Source organism: Meriones unguiculatus, chromosome 17 (assembly GCF_030254825.1).
Source record: "Meriones unguiculatus strain TT.TT164.6M chromosome 17, Bangor_MerUng_6.1, whole genome shotgun sequence".
NCBI classification, from domain to species: domain Eukaryota; kingdom Metazoa; phylum Chordata; class Mammalia; order Rodentia; family Muridae; genus Meriones; species Meriones unguiculatus.
In genome coordinates, this window is record NC_083364.1 from 33733438 (window position 1) to 33758691 (window position 25254).

The window sequence follows — 25254 nt, forward strand, 5'->3', positions numbered from 1 at the left end:
CAGACCATCCCTCAAGTCAGGGGCCTGGTTAATGCTCACCAACATCTGGCCCATTTTCTGACATGAGGACAGACACAAAGTCATACTTCTCCAAAGCCCAGGCCCCCGTTGAGCCACTCAGGCTCCCTTATCTCTCAGATATCTCTGTTTCTATTCTATTCACCAGCCCACCTGATGTCCTGCTCCAAAGTATACCTCACCCTGGCATTACTCTCCAATTCAATAACCATTAAGAACCATTAATAACTATCACCGTGATGGAAAAAAACCAAGTGTGGAGAACTCTGAGCCCTTCAGGTTTGGTACCAACAGAAGAAAATATGAGGCAAGAAACCCAAATATTCTAGAATGTTTATTTAGTTCAAGCTACCCATAGAAGGGAGTGGATAAAAGTTGGCTTAAAAAAAAATGATCCAAATCACATCCCTGCTTCTCTTTTGCTTTTCAGAATCAGGAGACCCTTTGCACACCATTTCCTTCAACACTATTGTATTCCCTCTCAGCTTTGAAACTCAAGCCCTTCTTTGATGGGTATTAGTGGAACGTGCTTTCCTGTCTCCCTAATGAACTTTCACTTGGAAAACACCCCCAGAGACAGATGCAGGACTGTAGCTGCATCTTGTTCAAAGCACACGGAGACCCTCTCTGCGGTCCCTGGTCTCTGGTCCACACCAGAGGAGTGATCAGCCAAGAATCACAGATGGGATCATTTACAGTTGTGCTTTCAAGCTCCCTGGCCCTTTCAGATTGTGTTTACTTGGTCAAAGCCTTCAGCCCAGCCAGGGTGGGCTTCCTGACAGCTCCATCTTGCTGATTCTCAGATGTTCTGACTGGGACTAAACCTGGCTAATCTGTAGCAAGTGAGTGATGGGTGTGCTGGGGTGGGGGTTGCTCCTTTTTGAGGCTCCTGGTAAAGGAGAAGATGGGAGAGTCCCCACACAGAAGCACATTTTTTTTTTCAGTGTTCTTGAGGAGACTCCTCAGCTCTCATGCCTGGAAACCAGAACAGCAACCCTGAAATAATTACCAACTAAAAAAGAAAATACATCCCAAATGGAAAACAGCTTGGCAATAAGACAAAAAAAAAAAAAAAAAAAAAAACTTTAGTGGAACTGTTCTTAAAAAAAAAAAATCAAATCAAACGAACCTTCAACTGTCCTTTAGGGATGAACACTCTATATCAATTTTTAAATATTAAAAAAAAATACATGTTTTAAAAAACTATAAAGGAAATAAGTGAACGGTAATGTTCAAGACCATTATACATGCCTTTGTTGATTTGCGTGTTTTACTCCAGTGGCGTTTCCTTAAGGAGAGATTAGTTACAATAATTAGGTGTAAATAAAAGTATGTGAAGCAGGACAATTTATAGCCATCAGATGCAATTGTCCAAGCACAGAATGGGCAAGAAAAAGAGCAGACTGAGCCCCAGGAAACCTGTCTTTTTGCTTAACCAACTGCTGGTTGAGGCAAGACTTTGCTTTTGACTCTCCCCTTTCTCATCCATTAAGCAAAGCACACAAACAGACCCTGTTCTGTCATGGAGCTGTTCTAAGAATCAACCCAGGCCACAAAGTGCTACTAGGGCCCAGGCCCCTGTGGCTCCTGCACCTTAGAAGCAGAGGTCCTCCCTGGTCAAAGCACCTGCAGGTTGGCCCTGAGCACACTCTAGCCCAAGGGTTCAGAATTCTCCCCTCTGAGCTTCTGCTGGGTCATGTTGTGGGTTCGGTTTAGAATGCTCACAACCCCCTTCTCTCCTCTGTGTTTCCTAAAGGACTCCTCTCCCTCAGAAGTGGTAACTCTTTTCTAAGCCTTCTCTGGCTCTCTTCTCCCCAGAGAACAATGACAGCATCTCCTGTGAGTCAGCTCTTCATCCCTTGTAACTTCACTGGAGTGTTTGTGTTCATTCTATTTCCATGTGATCTGACCCTATCCACTTTCACACACACACACACACACCATCAATTGTTTCTCAGAATACAAACAGGCATGGCACCTTGCTTCCTGTTGAAGCTTGAGGTTTTGGTTTTTGTTTCTTGTTTGTTTGTTTTTAGAATAAAAAACTATTCACATTCTTCATCCACATTGAAATTTAAAAACAACTACATACAGGCTTTGCTTCACATAGTACCAGGCTCATCAAAATTTGGATGTATCACACTTGGGTTCTTATGTTGCAGTTCTATGGGACTTGCAAAAACGAGGGTTACCTGCAAGTATAAGCAAGGAACATATAGCATCAGTGGAAAAAAAAAAGGTGGCCAGCTATGTGTAAACTCAGAACTCACGAGGTGTTTCATAAATCACAATCCTGGCAGAGCACAGATGTACCAGTGTCAGGGTGGGAGGGTCTTCAGTGATTGGCAGCCACGTCGTTACCATGTCAGAATTCTTGCAGAGGCTTCCTGGAAGCCTGAGGAGGACAGCCAGGTCTGAAACAAGGGGCAACCTGACTAATGCAGCTTGGTTGCTGAAACAGGGTCGTTTCTGGAATGCTTTGGTATCTTCCGAAGAAAGGGAGACAGGATATTTACAGTGTACACACTCTTACAAATGCCTCAAAGCCCCTAGAATCAAATAAACCCCAGTGTCCCTGGAGTCCTGATGCTTTCCACAGCAAGCACAGAGAGACTCGGAAAAAACCGGCACATTTTAAGCACCGATGACCCACGAGACTGTGCAGCAAGCCACTGACCGAGCACCAGAAAGACTTCCAAAAATCCAGTGATTCTGCAACTGTGCTTACAGAGGCTTCAAAGAGATGGCTGTGTGAGGCCTTGGCTCCCAGCATCTACACCAAGGTTAAGGTGAGGTCACAGTCACATTGGGATAAAATGTAATGGAATGAGCGTAGGCTGTAGGATCAGCACTTCAGCTCACTTCACTGGAGTCCGAGGCAGGTTCATTGACTTCTCTGAGCCTCGTTCTTATTGATTCAGAGCGGGGGGGGGGGGGGGGGGGGGGGAGGGCGGGGGAATAAGCCACCCGTGGTGGGTGAGAATTGATACTTACTGCTCTAAAGCCACCCCCTGCAGGACCACCAGCCTTAGGCAAGGGACAGTATCTCTCACTTCCATTTCTTTACCAGCAAAAGGAGGATTCTAAACTTTGCCATTTTCAGGCTGTTATGCAGACTGAGGATGTGGGAGGAAGCACTTACTAAGCAGCACTGACCAAGTAGAAGAGCTTCTTGAACCCCTGTTATTGGCTGTTTGAGAGCCAGACCAACCCCCTTGCTTCTGAATAAGAACAAGCCATGGGGCAACCTTGAAAGAAATGTCATTCCTATCCTGGGTTCAGTTGTACCCTCTGAAAGAAGTCAAGGTCCTCACCCATCAACCCCAGTATCTATAAATGTGAATTTCCTGGAAATTGTGTAAATTAATGAGCGTAATGGTTACGCTCATTAAGGTATTCTTATATGGGCACTGATGGTTGGGTTACATCCTCATGACCATTGCCAACATCAGCAATCTAGTCTGATAGTCTGACTTCATTACCTCAGGGTGGGCCCTGATCCAACATGACTTCCCTGTAGGAAGAGGAAAAGGCCACAGAAAGATTACAGACACCTCGGGAGACGGTCAGGTGAGGACCCTGGCAAAGAGTGAGAGACGCAGCTGTAAACCATAGGAGGCCAAGGATTGACAGACACGACGGAAAGCTGGAGCAGGCAATTCTAATGGAGTCTCAGGGGACCCACAGCCTTGCTGGCTCTTTGATCTAGACTCCCAGTCCCCAGAACTGTCTCTCCTGTTTAAGACACACACTCTCTGCGTGACACTTTGACATGGCAGATGTGGTAGAGGAACAGACACCCTAACATCCCCCCCCCTTTTTGCCTGCATACTTCTAAAGCAGTGGTTCTCAAACTTCTAATGCTGTGACCCTTTTAATGCAGTTCCTCATGTGGTGACCCCCCCAACCACAAAATTATTTTCGTTGCTACTTTATAATTTTGCTACTGTTGTGAATCACAATGCATATCATAAATATCTGATATGCAGGCTATCTGATAAGTGGCCCTAATGAAAGAGTGGTTTGACCCCTCCCCAAGGAGTCACAGCCCAGAGGTTGAGAGCCACTATTCTGTAATAACTAGCATTTACCCCAAAGACTTGTTTTAACTCTACTACACAGGTTTATACCTCTGCATTGTTTCTAAAGCGCTTCGCCTCTGATCTAGCTACTTCACCTGAAATCTCTTAAGGGAGCTGCACAGAGCACCTCTCTGGGGTACTCTTGCCTTCTAACTGCTGTATGATGTCTGTCTGGCGCTCCAGGAAAGTGGGCTGAAGAGGAGGCAGCAGCCTGCAGGAGGGCGGAGGTCTGTGTGAACTTTGACCTCTTCACACACTTCGGCGTCAGCCTGACAGAAAAGTGGGCCCGTGGATCTTTCTTCCAGCCTGGGTCGCCAGCCAACGCTTAATCTACGTTTCCAGGAGCCTGCACCCAAGGTGTCACCCTAAGTGTGTGGCCGGAGGACTTTCCCAGGTGTCGGGGCTGCTGAATATGTCCCTGGTTCTGCCTCCACCGGCTCTGCCAGCCTTTATCTACATGGTGGGTGCCAGACCCCTACCTCCGAAGGTGACGTTGGGCTGCAAATCAGAAAAAAAAAACAACAACCCAGAAGCGTGTTGAAAATGGTACAGGGGCTGTGCAAATGGAAAGTAGCGAAGTCATTATCACCATCATCCTCCACTAGTCGTCAACGCCTCGGGGGTGAGGGGAAAGCCTCAGGAAGGCCAAGAAAGTGGAATCAAAGTGTCCAGCTGGTAAAAGAGGAGTCCACAGTGAGGCCAGATCCTCTGGTATTGGCGGCCTGGGGAGCGACCAGTCAAGATGCGCTCTCCTGGTGGGTCGTAAAATGAGTTTACGTAGGGAGGAAGCAGGATGTATAAAGCCCAGGAGCCCGATCTGTTTCTGAGATCAAACAGAGCAGCATTGTGCCGGGGTGTGGAGCTGATGTCAGCGTCTAGAATGCTGGTCGGAATCGCCCTGGTTACGCAGCTGGACCGGAATAAGGCAAGTCTGTATCTGAACTCATTAATTTTTACAACCAACTGAACTGTTCTGCCTTTCGAGGGGGAGTAAGGTTGGGGAGGTGGTGCAGGGGGAGAACAAGGGAAGGAAGGGAAAAGGGAGGGGCTCACATGTATGGAACAGGGGGCTTCCCACCAGCAGACACTATCTCATTATTCCCTGCAAACCCCAGCTTCCAACCTCCAAGTGCCCAAGACAGGCAGAGCCACTGCAGTGGTTTCTGTCAGCCAAGGGAGAGGAAACCGGGGCCAGTGAGCCCAAAGGATAATTAGAGTGCCACAAGCCACTCCTGGGAGCTCAGGTTATGTCAATGTTTCCATTCTCTGCCTCACTTTTCAGGGGTTTATAACGGAGCTATAAAAACTCCTGCCAGCTGAGAATTTGGCAGGCCAGGTCTCGGCAACGGAGGGGCTGTTTTTCTAATTCATTTCAGCTGCTTGTAACTCGAGGCGGGGGGGGGGGGGGGGGATACACGTTGTATGTTTGGGTAATGCAAAGGGGCTTAGGCTGAAGAACGGTTCACGGGTTCGGTTTCTGACGCCCCTCCTCTCACTGCGCCTTCATTTCTTTGTGCGTTGGGGAAAGAAACGGCATTATATAAGTGCACCCCCAAACACTTCCTATGCCAAGGGTCTATGGACGCTTTCCAAGTGCGGCTAATGCAGCCGTCCTCCATTTTTGAGGCGTGTAAGTCAACCTCCTCCCGGACAAGCCAACGTGTGAACCGGGTCACCTAAATCCCGCGAGTCCTGCAGATGAGCTGTAGGCGCGAAAGTTACAACAAACACACACCAGTGTGGGACAGTCCTTTTGAGCTGCCCCCAACTGGTGAGCTTGATCCTAGTTCTCAACGATTTCATTCTCCTGGGCCAAAATCTACGATGAAGTCAGAGGCCAGGCATGGTGCAATGCTGAGGACTTCCTCACTCTCTTCCCAGCAAGATGGTCTCTGTCTCTCTCTCTCCCTCTCTTTCTCTCTGCACTCTGATTTATTGTTCACATTATACTTATCACCGGTTTCTGTGTTTTAAGCCAGTTATTCGTGTATGTCTTTTACATACAATGAGTCCCTTATGTCCAAGGACCAAGTCCATCAGTCTCTAAATTTAGGTGGATTCTCTCCACTGCTCCCAGTCTCTGCTTTATATGTTTTCAATAACTATATGAACAGAAAGGTTGGCACTGCAACACTGCAGCACATAAAATATTCCATGGAAACATGTTGGATGAATAAACCAATGAGGGAGCTACTCGGGTACTTTAACTGAGATCAATAATATTTTTTTTCATACGCTGAGGAAAATGTTACCAGTGATGGTAGGTAATTTAACTTATCATAAATAACTACTCTGATTCAAGAGCTAATAAAAGAGGAGGACTTCAAATTTCTCTAGGTGTTCAGAGAAGAGACATTACCCACCAGGGATGGTCTCTGTGTCAGAATAAGGAAATTAGACAAGCAGATTTCCAGGTCTGGCCTAAGCTTTATAGACCACCTAAGAACAGCTTGAAAGGCTAAGGCATTGCTGGTGCCTTCACTCTTCTAACCCAATCTTCATGTTTTCACAGAAGACAAAACGGGTTATGTATCGGAGAGGTTAAGTCACTTGTCCAAAGCTACTGAAAAGTGATGACATCTTAGATTCTGAGTCTGGTCCCTTTCCAGTCGGTGTGCATCAGCCATTATGCCTACAAGGGAGCAATCCTGATATAGTCAGTTATACATAACACCATGTTTCAGGAGCAAAATAACTAATCCTTCATTGGGCTTTCAGAACACCCTGAGGCTTTGCTCAGATCGATCTTCTATCTCTCCCTTCACCCCATCCCTCAGGACCCCTCACCCTGCCATAGTCATATCCCAGTCATGTCCACACCCACCTCCCGCCCAGCCCACACACAGCATTGTACAACTCCAAGGTCTCAGCCCAATTCCTGTTCCCCGAGGGGCTCTGTGATTTTTCTGTCTGTTGAACTTTATTCTTCTGTAAATAATGACACAACTAAAACTGACATTCTCTGAGTGATCACAGTATGGTGCACGAACAGATCTGCTGCTCCGGAACTGCCTGGGTCGCACATACCTTCGAGATTTCCTAGTGTAAATTCTTCTGCTACCAAGAGGCAACTCTGAAGTTTAACTTTCTTACCTGACATGCATTTCTAAGCTGGCCTAAAGTGTTGTGATTCATAGGCCTCCGTCTCAAAAGACAAAACAAAGCTGAATAACAACAACAAGAAGCTTTTCAAAACCAAGTCTAGACGTTGCACTCTGTTTAACATCCACAGACCTCCTCATAGGGTCTTACACTTAGGACTGAAATAACACGCACACTTCAAAGAGCCAGGCTCTTTAATTTAGCTAATGGATCCACCATTTTTTACTAAGCAAAAGCCTGGTGAAGCAAACCTCTCATGGATTCTGCCTGCCTGGGGCCTTAGCTAACCTACTTCTGAGACTATAACACTAAAACGGAGCCATGTGGGGACACTTGGTAGAGAATGCCCAGTATGTGGTATTGATGCACCCACTGAATTGTCTATCATAAACAATCCAGGCTGACTCAGTGCAATCTCTCCAGATGCTCTAGGCTATCATCCCCCATGCCTTCCCGAATCCAAGAACACTTGGAAAGTAAATAGATTTCTGTAGCTTCCAGGAAGTAACGAGGAACAGTTTTAAAAGTGACATTGAGTCATGGGTAACTACATTTTCTAAAGGGCCTTTGGAGAAAATGTTTGTAATAACATTTGAGCATGAGAAGAATGGGCAGGAAGGATTTCAAGGACAGATTAAAGAGATAATATAAGAATCTAGAATCCAACACTGCATGCTCAAGGAAAGGCTATAAACATGACATCATGAAAGAAAACAATAGCACCTTCAGAAACTCCATCTCTCCCTTTTTATCCCAGTTATTCTTCAGAATTTTCTAGATGTTCATTTCAAATAAGAGCTAATAAGGAATTATGGAAGACCTTTCATACTATGGGCCCAGTTTACATGTGGAAAAAGAAAAACAAGTGGGAGATTGTCCATTCTTGTCTTTTGTTTTGTTTTAAAAGCTTTAAAAAAATTCCTTCCCATACTTTCCTTCAATGTGAGACATTGCTCTCATTTTGCAATCAAGTTGAAAATTATTGACCTAGACCACATGGTTTGTAAATAATGGCATTGGAGCACCAGCCTAGGTCTTTGGCTCCTAGTCAATGCTCTTACATCTATACTTTTTTTCACTACAAAGACTCAAATTGCATTTAATAAACTTATAGCATGGAAACCATGCTCTCAAAATCTGAAAGGCTTTAAAGGGAGCTTGTTCATACATCTGCAGGCAAGGGCCTAATTCCCTCCATGCTGCAATCCCCTATGATTATGACTCTGAGAAGAATATGAAGTCAAAGCTCCCCGGAGAGGGAAAATAAGTATGAAAAGCACATGCACCTTATGCATGCTAGGAAGGCGGTGCTATCCTGCCTGGATGGAGGAGAAGGGAACAGATGAGACAGACACTGGTGTTAGATCTTTCAGAGGAATAGCCATGACCCCTACAAACCACACCATTCCTATTGTATTCTCAAGTGTACAGGGCCGAGGGGAATGTGCTTCGTGGGTTATCTAAGAAGTCACCACATACCCTGGCAACAACTGCAAAAGCAGCCCCTGACTAAGTATGTGTGTTTATGTGTATATGTATATATACATATATACATACATACACATACATACATATATATACATACACATATATGTGTATATGTATACATACATATACACACACACACACACACACATCTCACAAGAAGTCAAGCTTCAAGAACACCAGGAGGGAGACAATGAAAGACAATTCCAACTGACATGGATGTCAGGCAGGGAAGAAGACAGCGCAGCAGGGTCATGGCTGATAGAGAAAAATGGCATCAAGAGAACCGGTCTCCTCCCAATCCAGGGAGCCCATTTCCTCTGTCGGCCTCCTTGCCACCCCCATCCCTGACTACACCCGATTTCAGTTTCTTCTCCTCTTGGCTCCATCAACAGGACCTTCAAAGTGCTCATACAAATTCATACCCATCAGGCAAGCCTATTCACATTATTTATGAACAAGCATGAGAGGCAGACATAGCTTTCATTATTTCTTACAAGTCAAAGAAAATCAGTATGGAGACTATAAAAGGTAGAAAAGCTAGAGCTCAAAAATACTCAAAAAAGACTTAAAAAAAAAGAAACAAAAACTAATTACAGCTTCTAGAAAACAATTTTAAAAGTCTGATATGTTGTCATAAAAACTCAAGAAAAAAAATCAAATGATGAAAGACAAGAGACACAGAATCATCAATGAGAAGCACTCTGGCTCTGAAAAGGTAAAAATACAAAACAGTTTAAAAATATAAAAATGAAAATGGCAAATTAAAGGTTTCATTTAAAGCTTTTCAGAATGTACCCCGCAAAAAGTTGGAATTGCTAATACAGAAGAGAACCATCAAAAGCTGCCATGAAATGAGAAGGGAAAGCAAAATGGTTAAAAATGATGAGAGAAAAATTGGGCTTGATGAACAGAAAATAGACACAAGAGGTGATCCCAGGGGAAAGGGGAGCAAGAAAAATAAAAACTGAAAATGGAAATAAATAAAAATTTTCTCAGCTGATATAGAGTTTTTATCCAAACCATTATATGTCCATCTAAATATCAAAAATGATGTTACTGAGGAAAAAAAAATATGAGGATTGGGGAAATGACTAAATAAAGTGACTCAGATCAAAATATTTTAGTCAGCATCTGGGTAGTCACTATCTGAGATAGTCACTATCTCAGGCACTGCAACTGCTACAGACACCCAAGGTCAAAAGCAAGAAAAGATTTTTACAATTATTTAGGCCAAAAAAAAAAAAAAAGCCAATATACTTATAGTTTGCAGATAGCCCTTTGCCAGTGAGCAGCAGAGGAGAATCCAGAAAGATCTTTGGCAATGTTGCAAATATTGCCTCCTTGTCAAGAATTTCAAAGTTCTCTGAGTTGTCACTCATATCTAAAAAACATATAAGAAACTGTCATTTCTCAGAGATTCCCAGGGCATATCACTCACTTTTCAGGGGAAAAAAATATGGATTTAAGTAATACTGTAGCCAACTGACAGACAGATCAGAATGTTATGAGTTTATGATGATTACTAAAATCAGTTTTTATAAAAATATGGTTGTAAAGGAGTCTTTGGCTGCTTTTATTTATTTATTTATTGTTTGTTCGTTCGTTTGTTTGTTTCTTGAGGCAGGGTCATACTTTGTAGCCCTGGCTGGCCTGAAACTCACAGAGATCTGCCTGCTTTTGCCTCCCAGGTAGTGCTTGGTTTAAATGTGTGAGCACCACATCAAGCTATAAAGAAGTACAGAATAGTAATTCTGGAAAGAAAAGACAATGCTAAAAATAGTTGATGGTATTTATGTGTGTTTCATTATTTTAAAATACTACTCCAAAGGAAAAGAATTGCAAGCAATTAGTAAAATTAAGTTAAGGATAATTGTTCTGAAGTACTTAGGAGAAAGAATAGTGCTGTCTTCAATTTCAATTGATTGAAGTGTGTGTGTGTGTTTGTGAGTGTGTAAATATGTGGGTACTTGCATATGCAGGCCAAAGGACAACACTGGGTATGATTCCTCAGGTATCAACCATCTTTTTAGACATCATTGCTCACTGACCTAGAAGTCCTCAAGTAGGTTAGGCTGGCTGGACAGTGAGCCTGAGAATCCACATGTCTTCTCCTCCCCAGCACAGGACTGTGTAGCTCTGGCTGTTCTGGATCTCACTCCGTAGACCAGGTTGGCCTCAAACTCACAGAGATCCACCTGCCTCTGCCTCCAGAGTGCTGGGATTAAAGGCGTGTGCCACCACTGCTTTTTAATACATAGGTTCTAGATAGAGATCTAACTCAAGACCAACTAAGCCATTTCCCTAGTCATGAAAGTGTGTGTATGTGTAGCAATAACAGTTAAAGAAAAGGAGACCATGTCCATGAACTTGAGAGAGAACCAGGCAGGAGAACACATATAAGGGGCTGGAGGGAAGAAAGGAATCGGGGAAATAATTTAATTATATTTTAATTGAAAATAATTCTAGAGTTATATAAGTTATCAGTCATGTCTGAAAGCAAGCAGGCAAAGAAGGAGCAATCTGGCTGATGCAAAACCAATATAGCAACAGCAATAATAAATATAAATGGTTTAAATCTCATGCTTACCAAGGAGCAGTTCCAATTATAGCCTGTAGCTAATAAACTTATTTGCTAACAATCTAATCTTCCCTGAACATCAGATTTAACCAGATTCAAAAACCATTAAGGCTAAAATGTTATTATTTATTTGGAGGAAGAAGAAATAATACAGGCTGTAAGAAATAGGATTTCTTAAGTCCACTAAACTCTGGGCTAGTTCAAAGCAACGGGTCCTAGTGAAAAATGAGGTAATAACGTGAGGAGGTCCTGGGTCTTGCCAGTTATTTTTCATTCCCTAGAGTATATGTCCACAGATTAAAATGAGATAGATGGGGAATGGGCTTCAACTAATGGACATACTTGAGGATATTTTAAGTTCGTGCCAATGACAAGCTCATTGGAGAAGTGTTGCAGGCTTCTTGGAAGTACTGAGCAGGGCTGGGTGGGAAAGTAGCCATCAAAAAAGTAAATTAGAGCCACACAACCCTAGTTACTTGGGGAGAGCACAGAGGGTTACCAAAGCCCATGAAAGCCAGAGGATGGAGAACTGGATGCCTCATGGAGAAGCAGTGTACAGCCAGCAAAGGTTTGGAACCAGGGCAGTCCCTCTAATCATTAAGAAACCCTCTACAGATTGGCCCAGCATTGCCTTTTCCCAGCCGAGGCTTCTTCTGTCCCGGGGGCAGCACAGTGCCATCTCCCTCTTTCACAGGGCGACATAAAGAAAAGCAGAGACTGCACAGCATTCATGAAATTCACCAAGCTGGCAGAGAAAGCAATGACCCTCTCTGAGAAAACCACATTAATCATCAACCCGGCAAACTGGAACGCTCTACAAAACCATTGCTATAAATCCAGTATTTGCACAAAATCTGGAGGTTGGAGCTCTTGTGACTGCAGGGAAGGAAAACATGAAAGGCTGCCAGAAAGAGAAACCCAGTCCCCACCTAGACTCACCGAGCTCACATGGGCATGTTGCATCCTCCTTTCACTGATGAGGAAAAGGTAACTCAGCAGACAAGCCTTCAAGGGAACAGTGAAGTCCAGCTTGACTCTTCTATTGAACCACTACAGGAGGGAAGGAGGAAAGGAGCTGTGGTATGTTCAGAGAAGCAAAGCAGGGAACCTCATTCGGTCCAGGCTTGGGCAAGATACAGACCCCTAGAGATGTAAGAAGCCAACACATGCTTCTGGGGTTTGGCTGGGGACATCAGGACTCCCTGTGAGTGATTGCCAATGGTAGCTTTGAGTCTCCTGCAGGGGAGCTACCCAAGGACTTTATCAGAACGGCAATGTGACTAGATCCCCAACGAGGCTTCCTAGGGCAGAATCATAGGGTGCAGCCCTAGAAGGCGGGCTTCGCTGAGGCCCTTGCATACAGTGCAGTGTCTTAGCCATGGGGTTAACATTCCCAACCGAACAGCATGCAGAGGTGCAGATCTGGTGCCCAAGAGGGCTCAGAACAGAAAGGTGTTACAGACTGTCTCAGTCCTCAGGCCTTTTCAGTCCATGCATGTTGCTGCACAGGCCCAGAGCCTAGAATCAATGCCCCTGAAAGATGTCTCTCTGCTGCTTTAATTTCCAAAACCTGTCATAAAAGCAGCTCTTGCCTCCTAATGAGGTAATTGGTGCCATAATGCCATTAAGAGAGTGCCCCTGGTGTGCAGGACAATTAAGGAAGGTATATTAAATGATGTGTAGTTCATTGCTTTGCTGAACTATCACTTCCGGTCTTGCTCAGTAACAGCGTTGTTAGGAGCCAAGTATGAGGCTCATTTAATCCTGTACTGTGGCTTTCTAACTGACCAAGGCATTGTCCTACCCCATGCTGTCACCCGATCCTCCTCCTCCTGGTTGCTGGGGAGGAAAGAAGCAGCATGAACCAGAAGAGGCTTTACGTCAGATGGCAGAAGGGACAGGACATCCTTCCAGGGGACAGAACTCCTGGTTTATTATGGCACTGATGAAAAGAGGCCCAGTTTGGAGAGCCTCGTGACAGTGTCCACAACCCAGGAGCTTTGCTCTCAGAGGGCCTTCGGGAAATATGAATGGGGTCCTCTATTGTTGTTAGTAAACAGTGTGGCTCAGAGGGCACAGCATCATCTCTGGGCTCACCAGAAATGCAGTCTTATACTCTTCAACAAACTTGCTGAATCAATCAGGATTTCTCAAGACACTCAAGGACCCTAACATGCTTTGGATTTTAATATTCATCCTAGATGTTTCCTAGGTCTCCCTTAAAGTGTTACTTCCTGGGAGGCAGCCTGTGTCCTACTGTCTATCACATGGCAGCTTATCCTTTTCTTAAATGTGTGGTTACTCTCATGGACAGAAATGTAAGTTTTTATAATAGAGAGAGGGAGAGAAGGAGAGAGGAAGGGGACAACAGGAGAAGGGAGAGGAGGAAGGATGGAGGGAGAGAGGAAGGGGAGAAAAGAGCCCAGACATGCAAAGTTCAAAAGCCCACATTTTGTTTTACTCACCAAGCCACAGACCTCCCTACATCACAGCCAAGGGCTGAGGCTCAGCCTCTGCCAAGCCACAGCTGAGCAAGAAGCCAGAAGGAAAGCACTCTTTCTGACAGGAGAGACAAGGAATACAATTCACCTTCTCCCCCAACCTTCCAACCTCAGAGAATCAGCATGTGAGAGCCCACAGGGGTTGGGCTCCTCCAGCCTGACCAACACATGGAAGCCCAGGAAGCTACTTGTTCCAACAGCCTGTGCTGGACTGTGGAGTGGCAGGACCGGGTGGGCTGGCCCAGGTCCCCTACCCCCTCAAACCAGGAGACCACATGGTTCTGTGGGTGTGTAAAAGCCTTCTCTCAGATTCGTACAGCCGTAGAACTGTGCTTTTCTAAAGGAGTAACAGTATACCTTTGTAATCCCTGATGAGGGGACACTCCGGGTGACAAAGTGACAGAAAATAACGTCTACCAAGTCTTTATAATGACTTGGTTTGACTGCACCACTGAAGTCAGACTGTGGCTTTCCTTCTTCTGTAAGAGGAGGCAGGACCAAGTATGGCAGCCGTGCCCACCGCTGGGTATACCTTCCAAACCACCAACCAGCGTGGCATGGTACTGAACCGTTCATCCTCCTGAGGTTGTTCCTGTTCGCCCTGCCACAGTGCCATCACATAGCACCAGAGTTAACCTGTCCTTTCACAGTTGATGCTCTGGTCCCTCCTGGACATCACCACATTTGTACATTAGGGACATCACTAACTCAAATAAGCACTAACTCACTGTTTCTCAACTTCTAACCCTGTGACCCTTTAATATGGTTCTTCATGTTGTGATGACCCCCAACCGTAAAATTACTCTTGTCGTCATTTCATAACTGCGATGTTGCTACTGTTGTGAGTTGTAATGTAAACACCTGATATGCAGGATATCTGATATTTGTAAGTCGAAAACACAGTGTGAGCGCTCTGGACAAAGAAAAGATTCAGGTCCTGGGAGGATCCTGTGGTATAGTCCCAGGCTTCATCACACTCCTGAGAGTGGTGTGCAACATAAAGCACTTTCCATCCAGCCTTTCTGAGCCGTGGTCGATCACTGGTAATTAAAACCACAGGAGGCAAAGCCGTGGATAAAGGGGAAGTACTGGTGGTTTAGTTGAAGGCCCGGGTTACCTTTTTCTCCCCTTTGAATTGATATGAGCCAACTTTGAAAACCAACTCAACAATGTAATGCTCCTCGAACCTCAGTTCCATGATGACTGAGTAGCCCCGGGAGGGAAAACCCATGGGCAGAAACCTGTCAAAACGGTGCTTTATCAAACCCTTCATTCTCAAAAGCCCTGCTCCCCAAGGAGCCGGCTCACTTTCCAGTCTCACCATCACTCTTAGAAACCCTCACCACGGCCTGTCCTGGGGAGTGTCAAACATAACCCAGCTGTGTTCTCACTCTGCCATGAAAGAGGTTTTCATGGCCGTGGCTCCTGGCATCCCTCACCCTGTGTTTCCACCGTCCTGCACACCCTACCAGTTTTCTAAACTGAAAAGGCAAAGGGCAGGGGAGGAAGAGAAGCCGAGATCCTGCCCTGCAGTGACTGCTGTTTCCATGGCTCAGTCTCCACCGTTGTCCGTGACCCCTGCAGATCCCCCTTATGAGTTAGTGTCCCGGAATGTCTCTTTATTAGGCGTCTGGAGAAGTGAAGTTGTCCTGATGCCAGCACCCCACACTGAGGACTTTATTAGTTTTTTAATTTTCTGTCTGGGTGCTCCCGCTGCATCAAACTTTCCACAGCTGTTAGGGGCTGTTGAGTATGTAGCCTCTCTAGGTCCTTTCTCAGTTCCCACCCCCTTCTTAACAACGTGGGAAACTTCTGGACCCACTTGCAACAGAGACGGTCTAAAACACAGATACATTGTCTCTCAGGAGCGAGTGTTGTGGGTCCAGATGCCAGGAGAAGGTCCACCTAAGAAAATCTCCTGGTTTGTGGGTTCCTCAGCTCTGAAAAAGACTGTCCATGAAGGCAGGACAGGAACCCTGAAGATCAGGCAGAGAAGGAGAGGGACATTGGTTTTTTTCTTTGTTTATTTGCTTGTTTAAGACTAACTTGGGGGCTGGAGAGATGGCTCAGTGGTTAAGAGCACTGTCTGCTCTTCCAAAGGACCCAGGTTCAATTCCCAGCACCCACATGCAGCTCACAACTGTCTGTACCTCGAATTCCAAGGGATCTGACACCTTTGCACTAATGCGCATAAAATAAAGTTAAATAAATTATATAAAAAAAAAAAGACTAACTTGGAAGCTGGCACAGATCTTGATGCCCCCTTCACAGTGCTCCCTTCTGAGGAGACATTACGAGAGCAGCAGGGAGTGAAACGGGAGGATTTGCAGACATTCTCCTCACAGGCCCTTAGCTGAGATTCCGCACAACAGGCCAGGATGATTGCTCCTGGCTCCCCCAGAGGCAAATAAATGCTAATCCATGCACCAGCACAACCCTTGCCAGCCAGCAGCCCCGGGATTACCCTGGGGAGCCCCCAAAGAGGAGCAACACTCCACAGGACTCAAGTGAGTTTATCCAAGGACAGACATGTAGAGAATGTGTTTCTAGACCATGTAACCCAGCCTCCCCTTCCGCCCCCGGAGCCAGGAAGGCTGAGTCAAAGGGCTTGAAGGCTCAGAGAACTCATAGCACCCTCCCAGCTCCAGCCTGCTGCCAATTTGCTCTCTGTCTGCCTTTAAGCTCCGCTTTGAGGAGGCCTTATTTGTGGGGTGAATGCCAAAGCCCAGAGAGGAGGAAACCCTTCCGTGATACCCTCTGGGGAACAATTTTACCTCTCAGAGCAAGTCGGTATTTGGGGTTAATCCCTCTGTGGATTGACTGGGTTGAAAGGCCCGAGCAGGTCAGGGGTCCATTACCGCTTGTGTTTACATATAAACTTCCTGATCCTGGGAGACAATCAGAGCAGAGGGGGAGGAGAAGGGAAGAAAGGAAAGGAGAATTTTTTTTTTAAATTAAGTGGCCTGACCTCTAAAAATAAATCAGCCAGATGAAGAGAAGCTTGCAGAACCAAGGTTTGATTTTAACATCGATGTGAAAAAAAAATTTTAAGGTTTCCCAATCCATTATCTATATACATATTATAGAAGAAACGCTTTTCCTTTCACTTGTTTAAAAGAAGGCTCCCACATCTTTTAAAGCTGAGTTTGAAAAAAAAATATTGATTCACACTTCTATGCTTAGATAAATTCTCTAAGCCAGAAACGGGAAGAAAGGGCCCCTAGTTACCTCACAAGAGTCAGAGCAGCACTGAAAGCTACCGCCGTGCTTTGGGCAGCTTTTGTTGGGATGGTTAGATGTTTATTGTAAGTTGGTTTGATGAGAAGAATCATAAAGATTCCGATGTGTGAACAAGCTAAAAAAAACTGTGGTATTTAGAGACCATTTGTCTGCCACAAACACACAAATAAGCAACCGAAGAAGCATGGTGTCAGAACCAGATCACTGAAATAACCAAGGAGCTAAGGGGGGAAAAAAGTATGTATTTCCTCAACATGCTCAGAAGATGATCAAGCAAGTTACACAGTGGGGTTGGGGACAGAAGAAGCTGGAAAAAAAAATACAAAATGGCTGTTCACCAGGAGTTACTTTATAAGATCTATAATCTGAGTCACTTGTCAAAGACAATTCTTAGAAGGCAAAAGCTTGCTTTTGTTGTTTTTGTTGTTTTTTAATTCCAAGAAACACAGCTTTAAGGGTCTATCCCAGATGTGTATGACCATTAAAATATCCACAAAAAACCATGGGAACCCTACTGTCTGAACCAGGTAAGTCGGGGCCTAGGATATACACCTGAAACTGTCCCTAACAAGACTGATGTCCAACCACTGCATCACCTTCCTCCTCTTGTTTCTAACTGATGAGGTGAGGTTTTGTTTGTTTAAGGGGGTGGCTTTGGTTTTTTTAGTTTTTTGTTTATTTGGTTTTTTAGTTTTTTTGCAAATATTAAAGATACTGTTCACTGTTTGCTTCTGACAAGTGAAAGGGAAAGCATTTCTCCTGTAAAGAGTCCTAAAATCTGCAAAGACAAGCATCTGCATTTTAGTTTTCAAACAGCTATGTTTGGTCTACAGAAGCATCAAAAGAAAAAAAAAAGAGAGAGAGATTCCAGGCAGTGGTGGCACATGCCTTTAATCCTAGGCGGGCCCATCTCTGAGTTTGAGGCCAGCCTGGTCTACGGGGTGAGTTTCAGGACAGCCAGGGCTACACCGAGAAACCCTGTCTCAGGAAGAAACAAAAAGAGTAAACAAGACTCATTTACCTTGAAAAAAAAATTTTTTTTTTTTTTGTCTACTCTCTTTTTCTCAATACAAACCCACAAGCCTCCAATCTGTCGCCAGCTCACACCATGCCATCCTCCACCCTTGGATTCTTCCTTCCCATTTTTCTCAGTCACCTGAGTAAGGACAGCTTCCTGACATGTTTTAACACAGATCCCCACAGAGCACCTGTCAGCAGGATCATGGCTGCTTCAGGAGCAGGATAAAAGCCGAGTGAGGATGACAGATAAGGTGCAACAGCCAACCAGTGAATGCAGAGCCCAAAGTTCTCAGGCCTAGGGGCTCAGGCCTGCTGGGACTCTGCAGGTCACAGGCATGGAATTTCCTGGGGAGAGGGGGCACTGGTGTTCTCTCCTCCCCTTTGCATAATGATGGTCATGAAGGTGAGGCAGTTACCAGACTGAGTGAGCACGGTGGCTGAATAAAGGAGAAGGAATTCAGGGCCCAGTGGCAAATATCAGACGCTGCCAGAGAGCAAGCATGTGGTGAGTCACCGGGTGACATCAGACTGGGTTGTGGGCAGCAGCAAATCTAACAATGTGCTGCTCTTTGGGTTTCAAAATGCCAAGTGGCTGGGCTCTGGACCCCTGAATCACTTTTCAGAGATAAGGGTGTGGGTGTTAGTTAAAATTATACTGGGGGAGCCCATATGAACAGACACTGCTCCAGATTAACCTGTTACTGCTGTCCCCTTCGTAGATGCCCCTACGTAACGTCCCCTCCAAAGCCAGGGAAGCCCATGCCAGCAGCCCTCAGAATCTCCTCCGCACAAAGCTCAGCTGCTGTCTTGCCTGTGGAGGAGCAGTCACGGTGATAAGGAGTGGGCCCTGTGGGAGTTTCTTAATAAAATAGGTACACTTCTACCTATCGTGTCTTGAAGACTCACATTATATATCATCAAATTGAAGATGGCAGGAAGCACGTGAAGAGTCCTCATCTAAATTTGAGAGTAGGAAAGATGAGAGGGAGGAGGGCTAAAAGGAAAGGGAGTGGAGAACAAGAGGAGGGAGGAGGAAATGCTGGGTACACCAAAGCAGGGAAGACTGGAATAAGGAAGGGGACCAGCAAGGGAAAGAGAAGAGGGAGAGGGGGAGTGCGGTGGAGTCAGAGCAAGGTAGAACGGCATGTGTGTGTGTGAGAACATGTCATGAAATTCATTATATTATATGCTAACTAAAAAAAAAAATTAAACAGATGATGAAAAGTCAATTAGACTGTTTTTTATCGGCGAGCTCAAGTTTTCCCAAAGGCATTTGACCTCACGAGATCTTTGTCAGGCAGACACGGCTAACCATTTTGGAGGCAGAGTCCAGAGTGGAGGGCTGGACTCAGGCCTTGGTGTCCCGCAGGTGGAAGCCTGTGAAACACGTATTGTTCAAGAGGAAGGAGCAGATGTTCATTTGGGTGAGGTCATGTAGGAAGCTGCCAAAGCACAGGCACAAGACCTGTAGAGGCAGGTCTGAAGCCTTTCCCACGCCAGGTGCAGGGAGCCTCTGAGCACGTGTTAACACGGGCTGGCTTCCCCAGCCCAACTGAGCCGTGACTCACGTGAGAAGAATGTGCACTGCATAGGAAGGAAATGGGAAGCCTGACCTCAACTCAACCAACAGGCACAGAGACCCTCCGCATCCCTCACCAGTGGCCTGAAGCATCCACACAGCCATTGCCTCTTCAGGACGGTGTCACCCAAGAGACTTTGGGTGACACAGTTGCAGAAGTCAGAGCGTCACCAAACAACTGGGGATTCGTTATGGTGAAGAAAGAGCTGTGGCAGGAGGGACATCTTTGTTAACTTTCCTGTTGCTATCATAAAGTACCTTGACGAAAGCAACTTAAAGGAGAAAGGGTTTCACCTGGCTCACGGTTCCAGGTCTCAGTCCATCGTAGTAGATAAGTCAGGGCTGCAGGAGTCGGAGGCAGCTGCTCACATCGAGTCCACGGTCAGGAAGCAGAGAGTGAACACCTGGGCTCAGCTCACTTCCTCCTCCTTTTTTTTTTTTTTTAAATGCAGTCAAACAACCCAGCCTAAGGAGTGGTACCACCCACAGTGGGCAAGCTTTAATTAGCCTGATCGGGATAATGCACCCCAGGCTGACCCAGAAGCCCGTCTCCCAGGTATTTCTAGATGTCTCCACGTAGGCAGTTGATCCTGTCCTCCTTTGAAAGTCTCAGACAGTTATGCCCATGTGAGGGGTCACCTGTTCAAGCTGAGAGGGCGTGACTATCCTATCTATCTAATGAAAGCCTCCGCTGGGTGGCCATGTGACCTTGTTTATTCCTGCTGGTGCCATGGAATGTCTTCACCCATAAGGAGATTCAAAAAGCCTGAAGGCAGAAAGTTGTCCAGCCGATCTGTTTGTCCTCAGTGTGTGTGCTAATGTCTGTCACAGAGGCACCATCTGGTTGCTGTGGAGTCATGGGTTAGCACAGAGTTCTGTGGGATCACATTCATGACTTGTTCTTCTGAGGCCTCAATATCTTAAGCTTGAAGAGAGTGGCGCAAAGAAGATGTCTTTATGCTAGAGTCTGAAAAACAATGATCAAAGCAGTCAAAATAGAGAAACAGACTTAGGACGTGACAAATCATAGAAGAATAAAAAGGTTGCTGGAATTGACTACCCTGCCATCTCCTCTCCCCAAAGAACTAGATATATATGACTACTAGTTTTGGGACTACATGTCACTTCAGGAAGCAAGTGATAGCCATTTCCATGAAGCTCAAGGAATGCAGATTTTTGTTTGTTTTGGTTTTGTTTTTTGAGACAGTGTTTCTCTATGTAGCCTTATCAGTCAGCCTGAGACCAGGCTGGCCTCAAACTAGCAGAGATCCTCCTGCCTCTGCCTCTGGAGTGCTGGGATTACAGGCCTGTGCCTGGCTAGGAATACAGATTTTTAAAAGGGAAAGAGATCGAAGAGGTGAGGGAAGATGTGGGAATGGGGGAACCAAGCGGAGGTCGCATTTGGGAGAGGAAGAGAGAAGCTCCATGATGAAAAACACAAAACTGCAAGAGACCCTGTGTGGAAGAAGGATAGAGTCCAAGAAAGCGCATATATGCCGGAGGGTTTGAGTGTAAAATCAGGAGGAGGTGGGGAGACAGAGCATCTTCCAGACTGAAGGCTGAGTAAGTGAGCCTGTGCTGTGGCAGTCCTCTGGTGCACTTCCATCACCTCCAAAAAAAAAAAAAAAAAGGCCCAAGACTTACAAAGAATAGACCCAGTGCATACACTTCTCAAGGCAGAAGTTAACTGTCACAAGCAAATCTACAGACTCTTGTGCCAAGAGCAACAAGTTAAAAAATAAAATGGAAATAAAAAAAACATTAAAAGGGGGAGGAGTAAAGAGCATCAAAAAACAGCGAGGTACTCACAAACCATCCTCCCCCTCAAAAAATCCGGAGGGGAAAGGAACTGACGTGCCCCGAAGGCATACTCCTGTGGAGCTGGAGCCAGCAGGGCTGTCCTGAGAATGCCGTCATCACTCATTGAGGAACTCCTGGAAACCTGTCAGGAGAATATTAGGTGGAAATAGAATGCTAAGTCTGTGAAATTAAGTCCTCTAGGGCCTGGAGATCTAGGCTCACTCCATGTATCTCAAGGTAGACGCCACACTGTTCCTGCCATACGATTAGTGAGCTCCTGACTCCATCACTTCAGAGATCTCGATACAGCTTTCCTTCACTCAGCCAAACGTTCCCCCAGGGAGTAGAAGTGAAAACAGGGAGGGCCTCGGAGGCCTCCCAGAATTAATGACTCCTCAGGCATATGAGGAGGAGTCTAATGTTCCAAACTAAACATCCCTGTTCACGTGACCTCCTGTGATCCGAGTTCCAGCCGGTTGCTCTCCCGGCTAATATGCAGGAGATGGCTATGGTCAGAATGGAGTTCAGCAGTTCTGGAGCCAGCGTCACTCATACTGCTGCTACCACATCATCACGATACAGCTGACGCTGGGTCTGCATGCGCACAGGTTGAAGGGTAGCGCCCTTGGACATGTGGAGAGGTACTCCTGCACCATCCCCGCCTCCTTGTCTGCAAAGCCAGCTGAAGTAATTGTGTTGTTCCTCTCTTTGTTCTCCCTCCCTCTGGATTCAGACTGTGGCTGAGCTGAGACATAACTTCCTCTGGGCCTTTCTCTGTCTTTGTTTCTTGGTATGTACAGCTCTTCATTCTCCAAGGGGAATCTGTATTCTGAGGGCAATCCTCATCCCCAGAGCAAGGAGGCTTCCTTCACAGGTCTCTGTGGAAGGCTGGCTAAGAGGCATCGAGGAGGAAACGTTACTTCCCAGATACCAACCACCTACATTGGAGGTAAAAGCATGTTCCACAACTGCAGTATGTTGGCCTAACCCCTTGGCCCATCCTTAAGTGTCCCCTAATTCTCAAGAATTCCACTGGCATCTCAAAATTCAGCCAAGGACCCGAATCCTCAAAAAGACACGCAGTCTGGAGAAATTAGAAAGATGTAGCTGCAAAAGAAATTGGCTCCTGAAACTGCCAGAAGGTGGAAGGTGGTGTTGCATGCCTTTAATCCCATCCCTCAAGAGGCAGAGGCAGAGGCAGAGGCAGAGGCAGAGGCAGAGGCAGAGGCAGAGGCAGAGGCAGAGGCAGAGGCAGAGGCAGAGGCAGAGGCAGAGGCAGAGGCAGAGGCAGGCAGATCTCCAAGTTTGAGGACAGCCTGGTGTACAGAGTGAGTTAAAAAAAAAGCTTCTCTGTCAGTGTAACCTCAAACATCGTATTGAAGAGCCTGCACTCAGCATCTCATTTAAATCGCAACATAATTTAGTGACATAAGCAGATCTGGCATTACTTAATTATCTAGATGAGGAAACGGAGGCTCAGAAAAGGGGAGGTAAATTATTCCCATTTATATAGCTAACCAGAGGAAGGGGTTGATACAGAACTAAGGCCTCCAGTTGCTGTCTGATGCTCTACATTAGCACACTTGAAGTTAGAAAAATCCCCCTTCCTCAAGTGGTTTAGAAGTAACTCAACAACCAAGTAACAGGGTTTTCCAAACAGCCCTTGTCCTGCAGCTCTAGCCCTGAACCCATGATGGCGCTGCGCCGTGACATGCCGCAAGATAAAGAGGCCCCAAAGAACAGAGAGCCACACCCTGGGACACTCCAGGCCCTGCTGACTCAGGAGGAGCATTCCCACGGGTGACCACAGCCTGCTCCAGGCTGTTGCCCAGGAGACAAAAGAATCAGCACAGAGCTGCCTGCCCTGCCCAGACTCTCAGGGCAATAGCTTAGCTCAGAAGCTGGCAAGCGTGCACCGTTTGGGTGTGACTCGGCGGGGTGCCTGGCCGGCAAGCCTGTCCAGGTCTCCATTCCTGGTAACACCCTCATGCTTCGCCCTCTTGCATATGGGAGAAGAGTCAACAGTCTGGCTGCAGCCCAATCTCAGCAGCTGATTGGAACAGTGAATAGCAGAAATCTTCACCAGACCAAGTCTTTCTCCGTGAGGTTATTTGAATGTGAGCTTTAATACCATTATTATTTCAAAGAGTTAAACGCCAGGTTCATAGAGGCATCCCTTTTCTAAACAAGCATTTTTGTTTTTCCTCATCCACTCTGGGAATATGTGCCGTGCTCCTCCAATATGAAGAGACAGTTCTGAATGTATGTTCACCAGGCAATACCTGGAGTTACGTAAATATCTAAAGAAGAGCTTGCTAGGGAAACACAGTGAGCAAAGTGAAGACTCCAGAGAGGACCAAGCTTCCTCAGTTCAGAAAGCTTGACCACCAATTAATTAATTAATTAATTAATTGTTTGTTTTTGAGGCAGGGTTTCTCTCTGTAGCCCTGGCTGCCATAGAACTCACTCTGTAAACCAGGTTGGTCTCAAACTCACAGAGATCTGCCTGCTTCTGCCTCCTGGGTGCTGGGATTAAAGGTAAGTATCTCTCTGTTCCCCTCACCCCCTGCCTGGCCTATCCTCTTATCTAATTGACCTTGGGTACATTACTCTGCATCATTGAGCTTGCCTGAGCTTGCCTGCTTCCTTCCTTCCTCTCTTCTCTCATTTTACTTTTTCTTTACTTGTTCCCACCTGCTACTGCAGTGGAAGCTTATGCACAGAGTAAGCGAATAGGAGGGTGAGGGACGGCACCAGGTGCAATCAGCCAGCAGCTCAGCAAGGGTCTGGTTTCCCCTGAACCCAGGTGCTGAGTACATTCCTGTGTGAAGCCTGGAGTCTGCGGATGGCTGCTGCAAGCAGAGCCCAAGCAGAGACCCAGCAAAAGGGGGACTGGCTTGGCTAGCCTGCCCCTTGTACCTCTCGGCTGCATTTGTGACATGAAGATGCCAGGCTAGTACCCAACTCACAGATTTGATAAATTCAATGAGGTGGTGCTGTCCAGGTTTTGATAGCATGATGGACCCTCGCTACCATCTTGATCAGATTAAGGGCATTAGGAAGGCACATCCTCAGGTGTGTCTCTGAGAGTATCCAGAGGAAAAAGGCCTATGTTTCATGTGGGTGGCACCATCCCATAGGTTTGGGCCTCAGACTAAATAAAAAGAGAAAAAGAAAGAAAGAAAGAAAGAGAGAGAGAGAGAGAGAGAGAGAGAGAGAGAGAGAGAGAGAGAGAAAGAAAGAAAGAAAGAAAGAAAGAAAGAGAGCCAGGCAAGTGCTGGCATTTCTACTTCACCGTCTCCGGGTCCACTGAGATAAGATCATGCAGCTTCTATGTTCCTATATATCCTTCCCATCAAAATGGTCTGTGCCCTCAAGCCATGAGACCAAAGAAACCTTTCCTTCTGTAACTCACCTCCTATTGGGTATTTGGTTACAGAAACAACAAAGTAACTAATACAGAACACTGGTGCCAGAGTGTGGGGTGCTTGTCATGATAGACCTGACCCTGTGGGTCTTAAGCAGTTAGAACTGGTTCATAGGAAGGATGTGAAAGAGTTTAGAGTTTGGGGCTAGCAAAGCCCTAGAATGCCACAAGCAGAGATTAATGGACCACTCTAGTGGAGTGTGGAACACCAGAATGCCGGGAGAAATGCAAGCAGTCGAGGCCTGGCTCATGAGGTTTCTCAGAAGAATAAGGGTTCTATAGGGAACTGGACTAGAGGTCATTCATTTCACATCTGGCAAATAATATGGATATGGCTGGTCTGTATCCTGGACAAGTAATGAACTAAGTTGTTTGACAGAGGAAATTTCAAGACAGTAGAACATTCAGCTAAGGCATTG

At 45.9% G+C, this 25254-nt stretch overlaps 1 long non-coding RNA gene across 1 annotated transcript in view; it reads right to left on the reverse strand.

Moving 5' to 3' along the window:
- LOC132648528 (uncharacterized) overlaps nt 1–25254 on the reverse strand; it is a 68842-nt gene that overhangs the window by 18942 nt on the left and 24646 nt on the right. The window contains exons 2-4 of the long non-coding RNA XR_009586940.1: nt 21418–21550; nt 19686–20575; nt 12208–12318 (exon numbers count right to left, since the gene is read on the reverse strand). This is a non-coding gene — a long non-coding RNA (uncharacterized LOC132648528). The remainder of the gene's footprint in view (nt 1–12207; nt 12319–19685; nt 20576–21417; nt 21551–25254) is intronic.